The following is an 18230-nucleotide window of genomic DNA, read 5'->3' as shown; positions in this document are numbered from 1 at the left end:
CATATAAAGGCGTCTCAGTAGTATTTTCTTTTTGATTGCATTGATTCAGCCGAGCCAGGACACCAGTAGATCTCCCCATCTCTGTATGTTTCTTCTGATCTGTGCTAAGAGGGATAGTCATTTGATCTTAAAGAGGTCTGATTTGTTTGGCTATATTGTAACTCCTATCTATGTGACATGTTTTTGCCTACCTAACAGGGTCTTGTTCCTGGACGGTGGCTGTCTCTTCTTGTGAAACTGTTAGATTGAGCACTTCTGATTTGTTTGCATTGACTTAAAATCCTCACATTTATGGAAGGTAGTCCAGCTGTCTCAGAAAGGCTGTCTCACACTTTAGCAGCGTGAGTAGGATATCTTCAGCGAATTGCATTTGTTTGTGATCCTCTTATCCAAGTCACAAACCTGTCAACTCCGCTTCTTCCCTGAGATAAACAGGCAGGGGTTCAATACTCAGGACAAATGGTAGAGTTGACAAGGAACAACTCTGTTTGGTGTCTCGTTTTGATTGGATTATTGGGGAGGTAACACCGCTGGGTGACATTTTTGCATAGGGCGCCTGGTATCCTGCCTGGGGCAGAGCCATGAAGCAGAACCTGAAGTGGACCTTTTTAAGCTCTTGAGTCAAGAAAAGCAAGTCCACATAGTCAAATACTTTTCTGCATCTAATGCAATTAGGATCTCTTGGAACACAATTTTCGATGCCTTTTCGACCAGATGGAAAAAGTCTCCTGAGATTGTTATACCTTTTACTATTTTTATTCAAGCGTACTCGGTCCAGATGTATACGCCCTGGTAAGATGTTTTCCAAGAGCATTGTCAGGAAATCTTTACGTCTATGTTTAAGAATGCTGTAGGATGGTATGAAGTATATTTCCAGGGTCCTTCCCTTGCTTAAGGATTAGGGAACTGCTTGACTTGTTCACTGTCTGGGTCATTTCCTTAGTTGTTGAAAATGGGTTGTGCACTTTCATCAAAAAGAGAGTTAATAATGGCAAAAAAGTTTTATAAAAACAACTGGGGGTGTGGCCAACCGCCGACCAAGATGGTTGTGTAGGTGTGAGCCCTCACCCTTTGGAGCTCACATCGGCCTCAATCCTGTAGTCCTGGGAGAGCCATCAGGGACCACTGCACCGCTAAAACAACTTCAAGTGCCAGCAATACTCCCCCCATTCGAAACCCTGAGGTTGACAAAGCTGTGGGCATTCTGTGCTTGGACATTCATGGCTGAACGGAGTGGAAGGCCCGTGGGAGAAATTTCAGCCGCCGGACCACTTGCACATAACACCAGAGAGGCAGCGCAGCATTATAAGGACATAATGACGCAGGCGATGGGGTGAGTGAGGTCCCTGACAAGCATGCAACTCTACTCAGGGCATCTGGTGAGATGCCAGGACTGGGCCAATAACCTGATATGACGACCCTGGTGTGTCCTGCCTTCTGGGGGCTGGCAGACGCTGCCGCAAAACTAAGTGGCCACTAACAAGGGCAAGTGCTTACCTCCCTTTCTCTACCCTCAGGGCAGACGAACCCACAGGAGGTGGTGGGCCCCTCTGATATGGCAGTGAAGGCGAGGCCTGAGGAAAGGACTCAGGTTTTGTGAGCCCCGGAATGCCGGGTGAGGAGCAGACAGATGAGCAACAACATTGGCCTGAAGGATAGAGGAGCTGAGTGACATAAATGCTGTTTCTATCAATGAGTGGGGGGTTGCCTGTGTGCTGGTATTGTGTCTAATGAGAGGCAGTTGGTGGATTGTGCCTGCGAGCACTGAGGCAGCTAAGTACCTGCTTGAGGGTGGCTTGGGTCCGAGGGGTAGTCAGTGGAGCCTGAACTGTTCCGCATTATTCCTGCCAGAGTTGTGGTTGAACAAACGAGGGAGAGCACTGCCGTGGCTGGCGGACAAGGTGGGGTTCACATTAACCACCGAGCTGACGATGGAGGGTGTATGAATGTGAAAGCCATGACTGTTTACCCATTCAAACTGCCACTGTGATCTCCACCTTGCTCAAACGTGAAGCATGGGTAACTCTCAACCTGGAGCAAACAGGGGCTTGAACTTATCAACACTGAGTTACCCGAGGTCGGTAGCCCTGGTGGTGACCATAGGAAATGGTGTGAAACAAGACTTCCAGCCCACTCCAAGTTGGTAAACTGGACAAATACATCTTCGGGGATGGCAATGTGGATCCACACACGGCAAGGCACAGACGGAGAGCCCGCAGGAATCTGGGAACCCATAGATGCTGAATCTTCTTCAGGCTGTTAAAGATTCCAGTGGAAACGAAAAGCAATGTTGACCCTCAGGATAATTTTATCTCACTAATTATGAGAATACAAACAAGGGAAAACCTATTGTTTGTATGGGTTATTTTATTTAGACCCTTTTGTCAATTTTTAAATCATTTTGAAAAGCATTTTAAGGTTGAGAAAAAACACTAATTACAAACATTTACACTATTTACAACTATCATACATACAAATCTATACATCAAACGATAAACATATACACAGATGAATCCACAGTTATGAACAAGCTTCTTTTACAAAAGAAAAAGACAGTTTTTTCACACAAAAAATCAATCTTTGTGAAACTTCAACTCATTAGAAGGCCCAACCAGGGTCAAAACAACAGGAAAAGGCAACAAGAAAATTAATTAGAACTCGTCGATCAGTTAGAGTTGACAAATAACTGTTAGCTTGCTAGATTAAAGGTGCCTGTTCGCCGTTATGCCAACGCGTTTCAAATCTGGAAAATAATCTCAGATTCTCTTCAGGGCTCTGTCAGTGTGGCATTCTACAAAAAGAAAGGAAGCTTGTTTTAGCCACTATTTACAAGGGATGAGTGCCCCCCCACAAGAACAAAGGCAAGAAGTTGCAGAGTTTTACCTTATCATAAGGATAACGCGATCCCGCGGTCCAATTACTCAAATGGGAAAGGGCTTTAAGGTTATGCAGAAGCTCTGTTAAAAGAGATCATGTGAAAGGGAATTAGTTACCAGGCCATTCAGAAACGCACAGGTACAGGGGTTCCACGACTTCAAAGCACACGAATCATACCTCAGGTTGTGAAAAACGGGAGCCCCACTATTTCCTTTCGCAAAAATGAATTCTCCGCTGTGAGCTCAATCACGCTGCCGCCTGGAATGCAACAGACATGGACTAAACTTACTGAAAACTATACGGCTGTACAGAATGGTTGTAGGGTTGCAATTGACTGCAAAGTGACATACCTTGGGGTTTGTTTTAGTGAAGGGCAGTGGATGGTTTACTGTTGAATTGGTCCCAGCGGACCCTTGCTGTCGGGCGGGGGTTGCCTCCGCGGTGTGTCACAGGGGGTGCTGCAGTCGCGCTACTATCTGAAATAATTATGTTTAAGATGTAAAAGCGAAAAAACGCAGTTTTTCTATCTATAATTCAGGAGACACGCTTGCACCCACCTCACTCTCCAACCATGGACCAGGAAATGTGAACTCATTGGTGGAAAACCACCATGTGAGGTTCCTACATCATAGCTAATCCGCCGCTCGGCATTGTGGGCATTGTAGTTTATCAGGTAAGTGCATAGAACATATAAGCGAGAAATCTCTGATAAGGAGTTGAGCCCCGTTTGGGTGCTGTTAAACTTTAGTATCAGGTATGCTTCTTTTTTTAAAAGCATTTGGTCAATATTTGTACTCGAGTTGGTTTGATTCAAATTAAACAGCACAGTCCACTTGAACTCGTTTTCCCCATGATTGTGATCAATGAAGTGTTGGACAAGGGGCGCTGTGAGCACTTTGTTTTTGATGCGTGACCTATGTTGCGTCATGCGTGTATTAGCTTGTTGGTTTGTCTTGCCTATGTAAATTTTAGGACAAGGACAAATGATGGCATAAACCACTTTTTTGGTTCTGCAGTTTGTGAAATTCGAATGGGTCCACGTTGTGGTAGTGTGGCTGAAAATTTTCCCTTCAATGGTTGTATCACATGCGATACAATTCCCACATCTGTGGTGACCCTCAATTGGTTTAAGTCCCCATTTGGACTATAGGTCGCTTTTTGGTTTTGATGTTCTAACATCTGCGCGAACTAATTGCTGGCCAATATTCTGGTTTTTCTTGAAGGCAAATATTGGACGGGGGAACGGCATTCCCAGCTCTTCTAGCAAGTGCCAGTGTTTCAGAACCATCTGTCTAATTTTGTGGGTTTCTGCACAAAATGTGGTGACGCAGACTAAACTTTCAAGTTCACGTTTCTTTTTTGTCTCAAAGAGACATTCTCTCGGTGTGTAACGCGCCCTCTTGAACGAATGTTTAAGTAATTTTTTGGGGTAACCCCGTTCCACCAATTCATCACAAAAATGTTGTCCGTGTTGCTCAAACTGTTCGATTTCTGAACAATTTCTCCGAATTCGGAGGAGTTGTCCGTAAGGCAAGTTCGTCCTCAAGTTTCTCGGATGCGAACTGCCATAATGAAGGATGGTGTTTTTATTCGTTTTCTTCCTAAATAATGATGATTTCAAGATACCTCCCACATTACTTATTTCAACATCAAGAAAGGTCATTTTGACATTACTTGACTCGAGTGAAAATTGTATGTCATGATGTCTCGAGTTTATCCAATGGTGAAAGTTACTCAAGTCGGTGGGGCTCCCCTGCCACAGGAGCCACACGTCGTCGATGTAACAATACCAATGCATTATATTTTGTGAATAGGGGTTGTTTGTCTCTATGAATCTTTTTTAATATTCGGCCATATAAAGTACGGCCATCACAGGAGCATAAGGGCACCCCTTCGCGGTGCCCTTAACCTGCATGTAGAAGTCGTCATTGAAGCGAAAATAATTCTTTTTCAGAGTGATCTCGGCCAGTCGCAGTATGAAGGATGTGGGGACTTTATGGGGTCTCTCCCTGGAGTCCAGGTAAAGTTCGATCACCTCTAACGCTTCCCCTTGGGGGATTTGAGTGTAGAGGGACGTCACATCCATTGTCACCATTAGTTGTAATGTGTCATCAAACAAAGTGCCCTCTACTTTAGCCAAAAAATCTGTAGTGTCCCGTAGATAAGCCTTGCCTTCAGTCACAACCGGCTTCAAAAAGAAGTCCACAAATTTGGACAAAGGCTCGAGGCACGAGTCGCACCCAGAAACGATTGGTCGTCCAGGGGGATCCGACAAGTTTTTATGAATTTTGGGCAGAAAATATGCCACCGGGGTTCTGGGGAATTTTTTGATTAAAAAGTCTGCTTCCTTTGGGCCTAAAAAGCCACTGTCTTTGCCGTTTTGTACGACATCAGCAATCAGAGATTGAATTTGCTGTAAAGGGTCTTCCGTCAATTTCCGGTACCATTCCTGATTGTTTACATGCGAACAACCTTCAGCTAAATATTTGTCTCTTGGCCAGATGACAACGGCACCGCCCTTGTCAGCCTGCTTTATTACCAGTGAGGGATCTTCCTTGAGATTTTTTAATGCTGTTCGTTGTCCCTTAGTAATATTGGGTTTCACAAATTTCTGCTGATGTTCTAATTTGTTTATTGATGACAAAAGGATTTGTTCAAATGCAAGTACTTGCTTGGGTATATTCTGGGTGGGTACAAAGGTGGATTTATTCCTGAGACCCGTGGTCTCCATGTCGCTACTTGGAGGTTGATTGGCAAAGAAAGCTTTAAGACGGATCTTACGACAGAATTCTAATGTTTCAAGTTTTATTTTAGTAAAGTCTGTCCGTCTGGTGGGAACAAATTTTAGCCCCAAGTTCAATACTGACTCTTCGTCTTTTGACAATGCCCGAGTTGGCGGATTAGCTATGATGTAGGAACCTCACATGGTGGTTTTCCACCAATGAGTTCGCATTTCCTGGTCCATGGTTGGAGAGTGAGGTGTGTGCAAGCGTGTCTCCTGAATTATAGATAGAAAAACGGCGTTTTTTCGCTTTTACATCTTAAACATAATTATTTCAGATAGTAGCGCGACTGTAGCACCCCCTGTGACACACCGCGGAGGCAACCCCCGCCCGACAGCAAGGGTCCGCTGGGACCGATTCAACAGTAAACCATCCACTGCCCTTCACTAAAACAAACCCCAAGGTATGTCACTTTGCAGTCAATTGCAACCCTACAACCATTCTGTACAGCCGTATAGTTTTCAGTAAGTTTAGTCCATGTCTGTTGCATTCCAGGCGGCAGCGTGATTGAGCTCACAGCGGAGAATTCATTTTTGCGAAAGGAAATAGTGGGGCTCCCGTTTTTCACAACCTGAGGTATGATTCGTGTGCTTTGAAGTCGTGGAACCCCTGTACCTGTGCGTTTCTGAATGGCCTGGTAACTAATTCCCTTTCACATGATCTCTTTTAACAGAGTTTCTGCATAACCTTAAAGCCCTTTCCCATTTGAGTAATTGGACCGCGGGATCGCGTTATCCTTATGATAAGGTAAAACCCTGCAACTTCTTGCCTTTGTTCTTGTGGGGGGGGCACTCATTCCTTGTAAATAGTGGCTAAAACAAGCTTCCTTTCTTTTTGTAGAATGCCACACTGACAGAGCCCTGAAGAGAATCTGAGATTATTTTCCAGATTTCAAACGCGTCGGCATAACGGCGAATAGGCACCTTTAATCTAGCAAGCTAACAGTTATTTGTCAACTCTAACTGATCGACGAGTTCTAATTAATTTTCTTGTTGCCTTTTCCTGTTGTTTTGACCCTGGTTGGGCCTTCTAATGAGTTGAAGTTTCACATAGATTGATTTTTTGTGTGAAAAAACTGTCTTTTTCTTTTGTAAAAGAAGCTTGTTCATAACTGTGGATTCATCTGTATATATGTTTATCGTTTGATGTATAGATTTGTATGTATGATAGTTGTAAATAGTGTAAATGTTTGTAATTAGTGTTTTTTCTCAACCTTAAAATGCTTTTCAAAATGATTTAAAAATTGACAAAAGGGTCTAAATAAAATAACCCATACGAACAATAGGTTTTCCCTTGTTTGTATTCTCATAATTAGTGAGATAAAATTATCCTGAGGGTCAACATTGCTTTTCGTTTCCACTATATTACGGTCCAGTTAACCCTCTGTCCCAGGACCAAACTCCGTTTTTTTGCAAAAGTTAAAGATTCCAGAGCAGCTCTCGAACACAAAACAGACATGCTGGCAGGTTGACATTACTTTCCTGACGGCTGACCTTCAGAAATTGTGGACCAGAATGGGGAAGGCTGAATAAACCCTATCCGACCACACAACAGCCATTAAACACCTGGAGCTCGAAGTCTGACACCTCACAGACACCATCCAAAAACTGCATGTCCGGGCAGAGGATGCGGAGGACAGCTCCCGAAGCAACAATCTGAGCTTTGTGTGGATGTAGGCACATTTCCTGAAGGATTTGATTAAAAATATGGTGGGCCCGGGATCTGTCTCCGACCAATTCTCAGTAAAAGACCACATAGAGAGCTGACTATTTCACCTAGACCTGTGGTGAGGCCTAGGCCCCTGCTAGCACGGATCCTGTATTACAGGGACCTTGACGCTATTCTACAGGCAGTCCATCAGAAGTGCCCAATCTCCATTGCCAACAGGGAAGTATGGGTGTTCCCAGACTACACGCAGGAAGTACAAAATTAAAGGCAGTCATTTGAGAAAGCAAAACTTGAACTCTGAAAATGGACCCCACCCTTTTCGTCTTTCCAGCGAAATTCCTTCTGAAGGCAGGAGAACGAAACCTGTTTCTTCTTCTCACTAGAAGAAATCTAGGACTGGCAGGATGGCTGGAGCCCAGTAGTACAGAAAAGACACAGGGACAGACCATGTCCAATGGAGGGTGGCGATCTCTCGGCCAGTGTGCCTGGACCGGTGGATAGTGGGATCCAGCATAGAGAAATCCTGAACCAGTAGCTGAAGACACGACACAGAAAGCGATGGAAGCCGATGAAGCTGGGGGGTGGGAGGTGGGGGGGAGCGGTGAGCCCTTAGAAAAATCTACACCATCAAAAAGCCACTTCCATTCTTTGACTGTGGATTGGTAGTTTTTACTAAAGTGGAATCTCTTCTGGATTTGTAAATTACACTTTGGGGTAGGACAACAGATGCTTCAAGACTTGAGGAGGTGGGCAGTTCAAGTCTCAAGCATGATGTGGTTAAGAGGAGGGATGTTGAAGGTGGTTCAATTTACTGGTAACCTAATAGATAATGGGGAGGGACGGAGGATACTGCAAACAACACTATATATCATTGCAGGGAGGACCAACGCATCACAAGCCTTGACTCAAAAGATCCTTTCATGGAGCTTGAATGGGCTATGCCACATAATTAAGAGAGGACTAGTACATAAATGCTTGTATCACCATGATCCTGACTTAATACTGCTACAGGAGATGCATCTAGTGGGAAACAGATGTGGCATTCTGGGCATTTGGAGATACAAAGTTGTGGCACACTCACGGTTTTCCATCCTTTGTCTCTTACCTTGCATATGGTAGCGCCAAGATGACCTTGAGCATTCATGTACTTTATAAATAATATCAATACCATGTGCTCATGGGGCGTGGCCATACTATCCCACAAAAAACTGCCTTTCCATGTGGCGCAGATATGGACAAATCAAGCAAGCAGGGTGTTATGCTGCGGCCAGGTGCTTGTGAGAGGGCAAGCAGGTGACTATGATGTTGTGGTATGTTCCCCTGGGCCTTAACAGAGATATTATCAAAAATGGATGGGTTGCTGTTTCAGATCTCAGGTACATTGACCTTTATATGGGGGTCCTGACACTGACGATAAATGTAGACGAGGATAGGAAAACAATATAGATACACAATTGATGACCTTAGCATTACTTTACACTTTCTATTACAGCTTGCAAACCTTAAGATTTTGTCTCATCAGTCACTGTTTCCCAAGAGTTTCTGTGAGAAACAGAAGAACGGACGGTTTCCTGTTCTAGGATTGGAGTCTCTGCATAAAGGAGTTCAGAGCAGGAGGTAAGCAAAGAGCTATACGAGGCGATGTGCCGGAGCCCAGTGAGGAAGATGCTTGTGTTTACCTTGTGGTGGGTGCACTGCTCTGCCCAGCATTCTGGTCCGACACTCTTCAAGCATGTCCCCAGGGAGACAGTGCGGCTTGACAGTCTGACACGGTTGTATGTGGCAACAGACTGAGCCAGGCCAGGCTGAGTCTTGTTACCCTAGTTTGCTCTGCCCCGATGTACTAAAGTGCAGTATGTGGAAGACTTATGTCACTGAAGGTGGGGCGACAGTAAATTGGAACAGGGAGCCCATATTTGTTGATCAGGGTGACAGTGGAGGTGGTGCACGCTGCAGCTTGACAGAAACAGCATGGGTGAGGAGCTGGACATTTCCTCTGGCTGCAAGGGTTTTACTGTAGATTACAGGGGCACAAGCGGGTGCTTGCGAAGTGAAGCGGAGGTTGCGCTAGGGTGCCACCAATCAATCAATCAATCATTATACTTGTAGAGCGCGCTACTTACCCGCGAGGGTCTCAAGGCGCTGGGGGGGTGGGGGAGAGGGGTGGCGCTACTGGTCGAAGAGCCAGTTCTTGAGGAGCCTCCTGAAGGTGAGCAGGTCTTGGGTCTGCAGTAGGTGGGTGGGGAGGGTGCTCCAGGTCTTGGCGGCGAGGTAGGAGAAGGATCTTCCGCTGGTGGTCGTACGTTGGATGCGGGGGACGGCAGAAAGGGTGAGGCTTGCAGAGTGGAGCTGGCGGTGGGGGTGTAGAAGCTGAGTCTGCTGTAGAGGTAGAATGGACAGGTGTTGTGGAGTGCTTTGTGTGCGTGTGTGAGCAGCTTGAAGGTGATCCTCTTGTCGATGGGGAGCCATTGTAGGTCTCTCAGGTGGGGGGTGATGTGGCTGCGGCGAGGGACAATGAGGATCAGTCGGGCGGAGGAGTTTTGGATGCGTTGTAGTCGTCGGAGATGTTTGGCCGGGATTCCTGCGTAGAGTGCATTGCCGTAGTCCAGTCTGCTGCTGATGAGGGCCTGTGTCACTGTCTGTCTTGTTTCAGTGGGGATCCACTTGTAGATCCTGCAAAGCATGCGGAGGGTGTTGTAGCAGGAGGAGGAGATGGCGTTGACTAGCTTCGATATGGAGAGGGAGGAGTTGAGGATGAATCCGAGGTTACGTGCGTGGTCGGTGGGCATCAGTGCTGTTCCTAGCGTGGTCGGCCACCAGGAGTCATCCTAGGCTGAGGGGGTAGACCCGAGAATGAGGATCTCCGTCTTGTCTGAGTTCAGCTTCAGTCAGCTGTTGCTCATCCATCCGGCGACGGCCGTCATTCCCTCGTGGAGGTTGGTTTTGGCGGTGTGAAGATCCTTGGTGAGGGAGAGTGTGAACTGGGTGTCATGGGCATAGGAGATGATGTTGAGGTCGTGCTGGCGGGTGACTTGAGCGAGGGGGGCCATGTAAACGTTGACCAGCATTGGGCTGAGGGAGGATCCCTGGGGTATGCCGCAGATGATGTTGGTGGCTGAGGAGCGGAAGGGGGGAGGCGGGCGCTCTGGGTTCTGCCGGAGAGGAAGGATGTGGTCCAGTCCAGGGCCTACTCTTGGATGTCAGATTCTTGGAGTTGTGTCTTTAGTGTGCGGTGACAGACCGTGTCGAGGGCAGCTGACAGGTCCAGGAGGATGAGGGCTGATGTTTTGCCATTGTCCAGTTGGGCCCTTATGTCGTATGTGGCGGAGATGAGGGCTGTCTTGGTGCTGTGCCACCCTTGTTGTTAAGCCTAGGAGGTTGCCAAGCTAGGTCTTTGTCTGGCTTTCACTTGCCTGGTGTGCTGCCACCACTCCTCCCTCTCCCTCCTCCACTCCAGTACCATTATACACCCACCTTGCTTCACTGTCTGTTGTTAGAGTGGCAACTTCCACCCCCTCTTCTTAAGTAGAGTGGTTATCTCAAAATACTGGTTAAATATTTCTATCTCCCATATCTGAACTAAACTGTCAAAACCAAGGGCCATATTATCAAGAACGGCGATAACATTATCGCAGTTTTAGGGGCAGGAAACTGCCTCTAAAGGGGCGATGAGGGGCTTGATGATATGCCCTTGTGAGTTCCCATAGAAGCCCAGGTTCACACCAGAACCTGGGTGTTAGAACCGGTGTCTCTAGTTGGCAGGGGTATGCACCCTAGTCCAAGTAGGGACCACCGCTTCCGACCTGGTAGCTTGGCACAGAGCAGCAAAGGCGTAACTCTAGAGGCAATGTGTAAAGTATTTGTGCAACACCCACCAATGATGACACAGTAAAACACACACAAAAAGACACTACACCAATGAATTATAAAAATAAAGATATCTTTATCTCAGTTTCAGGCAAGATCCATCATCAAATAAATGCAGTTGCAGGCAAGCTCATTAATTAGACAAATCTAGTTCCCGGCAAGGTCACTACTAAAAATGGATCCTGTTTCCCGGTCAGATCAAATCCTCGGCAGTCCATACAGGCCAAGAACTCTTACTTGCAGGGCCGGCCGGACAGTGTTCCTTATGAGGGGAAATAACCTAGCAAACTGCGGCATTTCTTGTTCTGCAGGCAAGCGATCGGGTAATTGCCAGCTCAGTCTCAAGCCTGCATCATAAAAGAATGGGTGCCAACACTATCCCCGCCTAGCCCCCAGAACAGAGTCACTTAGTGTTAGGTCCCAAGTGTTAATATGTCCCGCTGTACTTGTAGGGAAAGGCTGTCCCAGATGATGATAGTGTCGTGCTCAACAAATGCCCCAAAGCGACCAGTCCAGGCAAACAGGCCCGCAATGGTGTACAGACAGTCCCCGGTAGTTCAAAAAGAGAAGGCCCCTCAGGCGGAGCAAGGTAACCCTCCTGCCCGGCCCACAACCCGCTTACTCGCAGCAACCCGGAACCCAGAATGGTTACCTGCGGCAGGGATTGTAGGCACTTGTGCGAGGCTCCGTGGGTCTCTGGGGTGTTAGATCCTTGAAGGCTCTGCCCGGGTGAGGAGCGAAGCAGCCCCTCCCGCCGGGCGTCGACGAGTCTTTCGTTTCCAGGCAACGGCCCCACCGGCACCAATCCCAGCACGGCTCCTCGTCTGACGTCAGAGGAGCTGCGCTCGGGATTTCTGAGGCTCCCGAAGTTCCCGGGCTGCGGCGGTGTTTACAGGGAGGAAATTTGAATTTCCCTCCAATGCCGCTGTTGGGGCCTATACCACGCTGCCTTCCTCAATATGTGGGCCACAGTCGCACACAACGCTTCCTCCGCACAGCGCTTCACGCTTCCTTCGGGTCGGGGGCAGCGGAGGTACTTCCCGCCACACAACGCTTCTTCACTTCCTGGCGCTACCAAGTGGGCCCAGACCCTGGTGGCGGCGAGTTGGCATAGGCAGCACCGCTTCCAACAACGGGCAGATGACAGGCAAACAGTGCTCCGATACAACCGCGCTTCAGTCACGGTCCGGCCCTCAGCGCAGCCCTATCCCAGGCGGCAGCGGTGATTTCAAACAGCGCTCCTTCTGGCACAGAGCTCCACAGTGCCTTCGGGTCCCAAGGTGGACACAGCCCCATACACACTGCGCATTAACGGTTTTGCTCGCCAAGTCCTTTCTTAGGCAGAGAGGGGCTCAGCTCCAGGCACTCAGTGTGGCAGAAGCAGCTCCGGAGGGAACGTGGTTGCCTCAGCGCCACAGGGGTAGTTTAAACAGTGTTGCAGCCCCGATCAAAGAGACTAGGTTCCATGTAGGTTGTGGAGACACTCTGGGGTGTTTCTTCAGTCTCCTCTTGCAGGGCAGGATCAACAGGCAGTGAGACAGCTCAGTAGATGGGGCAGCAGTTCCTTGGAGCAGTCAGCCTCCTTCAGTCTGGCAATCCTTCCTGGCGCAGCAGTCCTTACTCCAGCAGGGATTCTTCTTAGTCCAGCAGTGTAACAAAGAAGTGATGCCAGGACCCTCCCTTATATATCTTTCAGTCTAAGGGCTAGAAAGTGGTAGAAGTCTCTGGAAGGGTCTGGGGGCAGGGGCTTCTGGAATAGTCCAGGGAGTTCTGGTATGTTCCCTGCCTTCCCTGACCTAGCTGTCACAGTGACGAGAGACAGGCCGTTAAGGCTACAGTGGGCAGCCCATCACAGCTCATCCCAGGGAAGAAGGTGTGAATCACCACTCCCACCTCCCAACCCAGGCAGGCTATCAGTATGCAGAGGGGAGGGGGAGTCTGCAGAGCCTAATCTAAGTGTAGGCAGGAAAAGGCCCACTTTATAAAAGTGGGATCCCTAGCGTAGTAATGCCCAAACCCTATATATCATTGGAAAGGGTTCCCCGCCCGAGTCCAACAAGACCAAACATGACAGACTTATTAGGTCCCCGTCAGAAGTTATCCCAGAAGGAGAGGTTCCCAATATTAGCCTATGGAGGATTAGCCTTACTGCAGTGGCTTGTGGCGGATATGCCAGCCTCACAAGGTTTTTAGGGGAGAGCACCCACACCTCAGCACTGTTTAGCAGTGGTGAGGTGCCCAGAGTCCTAAGTCCAACAAAATGTAAGGTCAAAATGGGAGGCAAAAATGGCCAAAAATGTAGGGGAGACCATCCTAAGGCTGACAGGTCTAATACTGGGCTTCTATGGGAATTCACAAGGGCATATTATCAAGCCCCTTATCACCGCTTTAACAGCACTGATGATGTTATCGCCGTTCTTGATAGTATGGCCCCAAGTTTTGACACTAGTTGTTAGTTATTCTACCCGATCTCCTAGAGGTGGCAAAGCATGCTCGTGTCTGCACCCTCCTCTTTTGGTAAAAGCAATGCTGCAGTGGTAGCAGCAGCAGTGCCGGCACAAGCGGCAGACTTTGACAACTGATTTTTCTGTTGGATGTTGGGTATCCATTTCTTGTATTTTAATTCTTTCATTTTGGCTTGCTAAATTATTCAGTTTTTATGTTTTGGAACTACTTGGAAAGGGAAACCTGAAGGCTACATAGATTGTTAATTTTAATCTTTTTATTTTATTTCGATTATTGCTGAAAATATGAAGATTAAAAGGCTAAGAAACAGGCAAATTGTGGTGAGATCCCCATATGTTACATTTAACTATAAAAGAATAAAAAACATTGTTGTGCTATACATATTGGGTCAATACCCCCATGAAAATCTTCACATCTTTTTTTTAAATGAAATCTCTCGTTTTACTGTACCTCCTTCTTTTGGTTCACTAGAGGTTGCATAAGATTGGTTGGGGGTAATCGCCACCAAGAAGGCTCTAGATTCTAATAATGGTGACCTTATCACAACCCCAAGTCTGCTGTAGTGTATTTCTGATAGTACTCTTTCATGCAGGACCTACACTGTTTACGGAGAACATATACTGTGGGCTTGGTGGAACCCCCACCGAATATGTCAGCCTATGTTTTCGCATTAGTTAGCTCTCAGTGCTACTAGAATCTCCTGTTATCAGAGAGATTCGTTTTTGCAACTTCAGAACATAATAACCTCAGGCTTGTGGAAACAATGTACTACTTTTCATTCAGTCACTCGTGCTTGCATGTTTTGCTCTCAGAGAGATACACAGAAGAAACAGTTGAGCATGTTTACAATAAGAATGTTTTGTACCGTAGTTCTGCTATCAGTGATATAGAACCAGCAGTACAGTGAATAGAAAGAAATAGTATTGATCTCCCATTTTGCGATAGTCATGAACACATACATGAATATAACATACATTTGTAAAATAAAGTGCATACTCCTAAGATGCCTGTCCAGATGTACCTAAGTGTACCTAGCATGTGCGTAGGTCTGAAAGAGCCTAAGTCTAAGAGCTTAAGTCTAAGAGCCAAGAATCCCACTAGGATTTAGTCAAACCCCATACCTCAATAGTGAGAGTGTGGGACTTCGTCCTGGACTTGAGTTGGACACCCCGCAAGGGATCGTCAGACTTCTGTCAGCTGGAACGATGGCATGCCGGTGGCACAGCGGTTATGGTCAGTGTGTCAGCCTTGAAGTCTTGGTTCCCTCAAGCTTACTGATAGCAAGAGTTGCTGTATTTATACAGTCTATGTGCGTATGTTCCCCATTGTTCAGTATGAGGATGGCGTTGGGGATTAAACCTTGTGCGTCTATGGGAGAGGTGCAGTGGACCTCCTGTAGAATGTACTCATAAATTATTCATATGTGCTAAGGATGACGCCTTAACAATATTGATTGAGAAAAACCTACCCTCTGCATGGAACGAAGTAAAAGGTTTAGTCCATAAAAGGCTAAAGTCCTTATAAAGCGGTATGTCCATACAAGGCAGTCTGTCCTTATTTGGAGTTATGTCCTTATAAGGCTTGTTCATATGAAATGACGGAGAGACGTTGTAGGGATAGTGTACGATGTTCCCTAGACCTATATCAGGGTACCGATATGAAATATAATACTGTAGTAGGCCCGAGTCGAAAAATAAGCTCAGCTCGCGGAGATTTTGCAGTTCAGGTACTCTGCACTATGCAGAGTAGAGCAGAGTTACCGGATTCCACTTTTCAGCATATAGTGGAGTTTCTGTTTCCATTCCTGTGCTTGAGAATTGTTTAGGCACTCACTCATGAGCGCCACAATATTCTCAGGCCACTAGCAAGTGCATGCGAGATTTCGCACCTGCTCGCACAGCTTCTTGCCGCCACTGTGCCACTATAGTGTGGTTTGCGATCAACCCTAGCATTGTTTTTGTGCTTGAAAAGCAGCTAATTTACTCAAAATGAGGTTTTCAAGTGTATATTCTTCATCCAACGGACAGTTCAGGTTATTTCTTAGTGTGAAAAGCCTTCTTTTTTACTTTTTTCCAACAGAACAGAAGTGCCCCTGAGACTCCAACTTCCTGTCCAGCAGGCTTCTCCCAGTGCTTTGTCGGTCTCCTGGCCACTTTTCATGTGTATTTCAAGCTGGTAGGATCACTCTCTTTGCTGCATATATATAATTGGATTTAAGGACTTAGTATTTTGCGTAGGCTTGCATGAGTTCTTTGTTACCCATGCCTCCTTACTCGCTACTGTTGATTTACCATGTGGCTCACAGTTACTTTGTGCCTCCAGCCAGTGTGTTTTTGATATAGATTTGCATGTGTTCTTTGTTCCCCATGCCTCCTTGCTCACTGTTGTTTGACCATGTGGCTTGCAGCCATCCTGTGCATACAGTCAGTCTTTTTTTGCCAAAGGCTTGCATGTGTTCTTTGTTCCACATGCCTCCTTGATCGCTATTGTTGTTTGCTGATGTGCCTAGCAGCCATTTTGTACATCCTGTCAGTGTGTCTTTGCCATAGGCTTGTATGTGTTCTTTGTACCCCATGCCTCCTTGCTCGCTGTTGTTGTGTGACCAAGTGGCTGGAGGCCATTGTGTGCCTTTGCCACAGGTTTGCATGGATGGATGTGATGTCAGTTTAATAATAATCTTGATGATCATTGTAGAATATGTATATTAAGATGATGAATTTTATGAAAAGTGCTTATATATTACATGCATTTTTTGTATTTTTTATTTTGCACCTCCTTGCCACACAAGTCAGTTGCTTTTTATCTTCCCATACAAACATTGATCTTTTTTTATTTCACTTTTGTAATTTAGATGTTTTGAATTTTAACTTTTTTATTTTTTATTAAAGTTTTTTGTTTTTATTTTTTAATTTTCTTTTTTGATTACATTTTGTGTTTTTATTTTCTTATGATTTTTATTTTATATTTTTTATTTAGTTTTTTTATATTATGTTTTTATTTTGTTACTTTTATTTATGTTTTTTTGTTGCATTTTTCCACCATCCTTCTATCCATCCACCACAGGCTCACAGCCACACAATAGCATTCAGTTTTTTAGGTATAATTCCACTTCCTCCTGGATGTGAAGCAGTGATGCTGAATTTGAGTTGTCCTTTTCGCAAAGTAGTACCCAGTCATTTCAGGGAACAGAGCAAAGTGGACAGCAGCCACAGCCAGTGATTCTAGCTATTACTGAAGTTGGAGCAGAACAAGAGTTTGAGTTTCCTGCCAAGCAAGAACCTCCTCTTTTACAATCATTGACTTGCAGATCTCTAGCACGGAAACGGAAGGGTAGTACACCATCTTCTCCAAGCACCACTTCTGATGATGATGATAGGGATAGGGAGAGGACACCAGCAGAGTCTGGGAGATGTCATGAGAGGCAAGGAAAAATAAAAGTTCCTGGAAGGGGATGATGAGGCAGATGATGACAATGAGCTAGTCATTGTGGAATATGGCACAGAGGAGTCCGACATCACTATTCAACCTGCTCTGAGAGATGTGGTACAGGTAGACCCGCCAGCTCCCATTTTTTCAAAGCCCCAGGTGAGGCCTGCACTGACCTCTCCCTTAGTAGAAGTATTCACTGTAGAGAGGCAATAAATGACACACCCACCTACCTCCAGTTCTTCTACAATCTTTGGCAGTGGCACAGTACAAAAGTACTTCTCCCCAGTTTGGGACACTTCTACAATTAGCAAACAGGAGGAGAGCATTGCAATATGCACCATTTGCCACACAAGTGTTTGTAGAGGTAAGCCTGGTTCACATTATGGTACTGGAGGTCGAAGACCCATATGAAAAAAGATCACGCATTCCGGCAGGAGAAGCACCTTAAAAAAATTGCTGAACCTGGTTGTGGTGGTGAAGGTGAATAGGGGCGAGAAACATCAGCTACAAGTCCAAATATGATGAGGAAGGAGAGGGTGACATCCTCACTCAAAGCAGCTGTATTCCCAGGAGTGGCGAGCAGAATCACATGCCTCAGTGACTGCACAATGGCACAGGAAGACTCATAGCCAGATGGAGACACCACAGCATACATTGACGGCCCCACCGTTAGGCACACTGAGACTACCGCCACCTACTTCTCAAAAGTATCCTGTGTCAGTGGCCCCAGTAAAGATGAAAATCCTGTCTACTATTATGATCATGTTTAGGCAGGAGGCTCCATATGACGTTAACCACCCGATGGCACGGTTGTTCAACGGGAAGCTGGCAGAAATGTTAGTGCTGGACTTCCTCCATTTTTCTTTTGTGGAAGGAGTGGGATTTTTACAATTTGTGGCAGCCATCTGTTTGAAATGAAAGGTTTCAAGTTGGGCCTATATTTCCAGAGTTGGTGCTCCTGTGCTGCATCAAGATGTGCTGCAATTGGTCAGAGAAGCCTTGCAGCAAAGTGTTGTTTATGCTATCCACCTGACGACAAACATGTGAACCAGTTGTCAGGCGACTGACTACATGTGCATCACTGCACACTTAATCTCTTTTGTGGTGGTAAAGCAAAGGGTATCCACTCTTGGCCCTGAA

Source organism: Lissotriton vulgaris, chromosome 7 (genome assembly GCF_964263255.1).
Source record: "Lissotriton vulgaris chromosome 7, aLisVul1.2, whole genome shotgun sequence".
Lineage (NCBI taxonomy): Eukaryota > Metazoa > Chordata > Amphibia > Caudata > Salamandridae > Lissotriton > Lissotriton vulgaris.
Note: the sequence above shows the minus strand (reverse complement) of the source record.